This window comes from Gekko japonicus, unplaced genomic scaffold, assembly GCF_001447785.1.
Source record: "Gekko japonicus isolate JY-2015 unplaced genomic scaffold, Gekko_japonicus_V1.1 scaffold508, whole genome shotgun sequence".
NCBI classification, from domain to species: domain Eukaryota; kingdom Metazoa; phylum Chordata; class Lepidosauria; order Squamata; family Gekkonidae; genus Gekko; species Gekko japonicus.
The window spans coordinates 246,701-251,355 of record NW_015164679.1 but is presented as its reverse complement, the minus strand read 5'-3'; the positions used below and the strand labels follow the sequence as shown (position 1 = coordinate 251,355).

The following is a 4,655-nucleotide window of genomic DNA, read 5'->3' as shown; positions in this document are numbered from 1 at the left end:
TAGGGCATTTTCGGTGGCGGCTCCTACCTGGTGGAAGGAGATCCGGGCCCTGCGGGACCTTTCTCAGTTCCGCAGGGCCAGCAAGACGGAGCTCTTCCGCCAGGCTTTTGAGTAGGAGCCGCTGCCACCGCTATTCCACCTGTACCCCCTATGCCCTGGCATACAAACATCTGATTGCCTGGCCCCAAGGGTGGAGCGAGGTGCTTGGACACGCTTCTGAGGACAAGATTGTAGGACGTAGCTATGCGAGGTTTAAGATCTCCCCTTCTTGCATACATTTGTTGTAAATTGTTATGATATTGTATTGTAATTTATTGTTTTTAAATTGTTTTTAAATTTATATGTTATTTTTTAACCCGGCACACAGTGCCCTTGTCAGCCGCCCTGAGCCTTCGGGGTAGGGCGGGATATAAATGTAAATATAAATAAATAAATAGTCATGCCGGCCACATGACCATAGAAACGTCTTCGGACAGTGCTGACTCTTCGGCTTTGAAACGGAGATGAGCACCGCAACCCTAGCATCGGATTTGACTGGCTTTCGAGCAAGGGAACCTTTACCTTTACCTTACAAAGTAGAATTTTTGCTCACAAGACTCCACAGCTTAGAAGGAGCATTGAACGTGACTACTGATTAGTCCAAAGAGCAATAGCTCAGACTGAGCGACAAAACATCCAGCTGTGTGTATGTAAAGTGCTGTCAAGTCGCAGCCAATTTATCGCGACCTAGCAGAGTTTTCAAGGCAAGAGAGGAACAGAGGTGGTTTGCCACTGAGGAGCATCCCTGGACCTCCTTGGTGGTCTCCTATCCAAGTGCTAACCAGGGCTGACTCTGCTTAGCTTCTGAGATCTCACAAGATCGGGCTAGCCTGGGCCATCTTATCTGTATAGTCTCACCCACTAGGCAGTAAGAATGTTGCCACGCCAGCAACTGGAAACACAGGAAAGAAATAGCACGGTGACTCTCTAGCATATGAGCAAATGCCCTATATGGGTGCATTCGCCCTAAAACGGGAAAGGGGAAAATGACCAGAGCGCTCCCCAAAGATCTGTTTAACGTACTTTATTAGTGCTAAACTCACGTGGAACCACTGCCAATAGCATAATGTTCTCTCCCACACAACTGAGAGGCTATTCTGTTCAAACCCTCCTCGGCCACAAAGCATAGTGTGTCACCATCTCTCTGTTTAACTTACCTCATAAGGCTGTTGCGGGGATAAAAGAACAGACTGTGCCCCTCCACTCCCTGGAGAAAGAGGGGGGGGGGACAACGAACCCACTTTTAAAAGCCACCGGTAGTGTAATACAGGATGAGACTGGGGTTCAAATTCTGATTCAGCCACAAAACACAGAAACAGAGAGCTGGAAGGAACCCCAAGGGCCATCTACTCCAGCCACCTGCACAATGCAGGAGATTCACTGCGACCCCCACCAAGCACACACACACAGACAGTGGCCCTTGCTCTATGCCCAGAGGAAGGCAAAACACCACCAAGGATCCCTGGGCCAATCCGGCCTGGGAAAAAACCCCTTCCTGATCCCAAACTGACGCTCAGCATTACCTGGGGCATAAAAGAAAGGGCCACAAGAGCCAAGCACTGGCTCACCCCTTCCTGTCCTCCCTCTCATGATCTGCCTAAAGGCACAGCAAGTCATGGGACCAGCAGTGCAATCTGGCTGACCCTGGGCCCAGTCTCTCTCGCTCCCACCCGAACCTACTCCTCAGGACTGTTATAAAGATCAAAGGGGGAAGAGCCACGCGTGCCATCCTCAGGTCCTTGAAGACAGGACAGGTGAAAACTTCTGATTTTTAGTTTTAATAACAATTGTTTTTAAAAGGGAGCGTCAATGCCAATCTGTTCTGTAGATGTTTCCTATTTTTAAAGGAAAGCATTCCCTCTCGCCTGTACTGAACTGCACAATTTCTCTTGTTTGTTTGTTTTTCCTTCTTCAGAAGAGTAATCAGGCACACAAATTAGGAGCAGAAATCAGACAGGGAGGGGGGAAGCAATTGCTCTGGGCCTCAAGCAATTGCCCTGAGACAGGTCAACATTGGCACAAAGAAATTACATCAAGACTGACTCTGATCTCTTAACAAAACAGGATCCTCAGGTATAAATTATTTGGATGACCTCATAATTTGACTTTGCTCCATGAAAACTTTTGCAATAGCTTTAAACTAGTGTATTACCAAAGGATGAACATTTGTATTTACATTTTTGTATTTGATTTTGATTTGTATTTGCAGTAGGAAAAGAGGATCCCGGAATCAGGAAAAATGCCGGGCTTCACAAGACAATCCAATAACAGGTTTTGTCTTTTGGTTAAAAATTTTTTTTTCCTATTTCTGAATTAAATTTCGGTTTCCAATACAGACTTTTTAAAAATCCTATAAGCATCTTACCTAAGATTTCCCCATCTGAGAAAAAAAATATATATTGACCCAGAGCACAGTGAGAGGGGAGTGGGGCACCTTGAATGAAGATTCCACTCCCAGGGGAGGGGGGGGGAACTCGGTCACTTAAACCAGACTTGATGACAAACCACAGGAGCGCAGGCAGAACCTCCACGCCCAAGTTAAGGAAGAAGCCAGATCAAAAAACGGAACAAGAGCCCTGCGAGTAAGTCAAAACAGAGAACCGCCTAGCCCAGCTTCCTGTTTCCAACAGGGGGCAGCCAGAGTCTTCGGGGACTCGAAAGCAAGGCGAGAAGGCAAGAGCCTTCCCCTTGTTTAAGGGCCCCAGAGCAACTGGTTTTCCATACCTTTTGAACACCTCCCTCCTTCAGCACCGGGATTCTCCCTAACCGCTTCACACCCAAATCCAGGAGGAACGTGTTGCAGCCGCAAAGGCCAGGCTGGGCTCGCTCTCTGGACGCCACATCGTGAAAGCGAGCAAGGAAAGCGCTAGCCGCGGAAGCCCCCCCGCCTGCGTACTCCATTCCCCGGCGCCCTTCCTCGAGCATCGGCTTAGATCTCTCCCCTTCCCTGCCGCCCCGCGCCCCGCGCCCCGCCCCGCAGGTTCCAAGGGCCGGCAGGGAGGGAGCCGGCTTCGCAGCTGCCTCTTCTTCTCCATGTTTCCGAATGGCGGGTTTCTGCCGCTTCTTTGCTCAGGCCATCAGCCGCAGAGGTGCGGGGAAGGCCAAGGATCTCTGCCTGGAGGACCCCACACACTCAGGCCGCTGCTCGGGGCTCCCAGGCTACGGCGAGGGGCCCCCTAAGCCATGCGGAAGGCCTTTCGCACTCACCCATCGTGGAAGAACTGCAGGAGCCGGCACAGCAGCATCCATTGCACGTTTGCAGCCCGGAGATTCTGCAGCCGGGAGGGCTGGCGCGTTGAGGTGGGACGCCAGCGCCCCCCGGTGGCTCAAAGGTGGACAAGTTAAGAGGTTGCGGGGGGGGGGGAGGGTTAGAAACTTGGAATCACACGCATAGGCGCCAGTTCTCCCAAGTCACCACTGGGGATGCCAGCCTCCAGGTGGGACCTGGGGATCCCCCGGAATTACAGCTCATCGCCACACTACAAAGATCAGTTCCCCTGGAGAAAATGGATGTTTTGGAGGGTGGTCTCTGTGGCATGGGACCCCACTGAGGTCCCTGTGCTGCCCAGGCTCCCTCCCCAAATCTCCATGAGTTTCCCAACCTGGATCTAGCAACCCTACCCCCCACCCCCCACCGGTGGTTGGGGAGGGGGGAACTGGGCAACTCTATTTTCCTTGGCTAGTCCTTTTTCCCTGCCAGGAGTAGCAGTTAAATCATTCATCACCATCCCTATTATACTTCCCACCCTTGCTGATTTTGAAGATGCCTTGTTAACACAGAAAGTAGACCCAAGTAAACTGGGTTCAGACCTCCACCCTGTTTGGAAGCTCAGTGTCGACTCACTCTTTCAGCCAACCCACCTTGCAGGGCTGTTGTGAGAGTGAAACAGGAGGAGGAGGAGAACGTGTTCATCCCTCTGATCTCTGTGGAGGCGAGGAAGGATAAAATGTGATAGATGTTATTAGAGTGGGTGTAGTTCCCTCTTCAGGATCTCTAGATGTTAGCTCTCTGAATGCACGGAGGCATCTTGTCTCTTGTGCAAAACTGTGTGGAAATCTGCACGAGTACTAAGGCACCTTGCACCGTGCAGCCTGACATGTCACACAGTGCAGCTCCTGAGGTCTCTTAGGAACCATTGATATGTACTGTAAAGCCGATTTAAGTTTTCAAGTATACATTTAACCAGAGAGAATGTAATCCTCTTGGCTCGGATTTGCAAGCCAAATAAGCACAGGACAAGGTCTGGTAGTGAAGAGCCTTCCTTTTTGTTTGGCAAACTGCACTGTGGGAGAGAGTGCATAGCTGTGGTTCACAGCAAAGCCAAGGTTTGTGAGGACTGTTACATGATCAGGATCAGGCTGTGTTACATGGACCTTTGAAGCTCAGGTCTTGCCAAGTGGGGGAGCTCAGGGATAATGACTCATACATGGGAGGGTAGAGTCTGATCAGACACAATAGAGCAGGAGTCCCCAACGTGGTGCCCACTTACACCTTTCCTGGTGCTCATCAAGTGTTTTTAGAAAGTGGGTAGGGCCAGGTGGAGCTTTTGCCCAGCGCATGGCTTCTGACGGGCCACTGGACATTTGATTGGCTATGCAGATTTTTAAAAACAATG

The 4,655-nt window shown here is 50.5% G+C and overlaps 1 protein-coding gene across 1 annotated transcript in view; it reads right to left on the bottom strand.

Moving 5' to 3' along the window:
• Positions 1–4,655, bottom strand: part of YDJC (YdjC homolog (bacterial)) — a 44,294-nt gene that overhangs the window by 21,343 nt on the left and 18,296 nt on the right. The window lies entirely within an intron of this gene.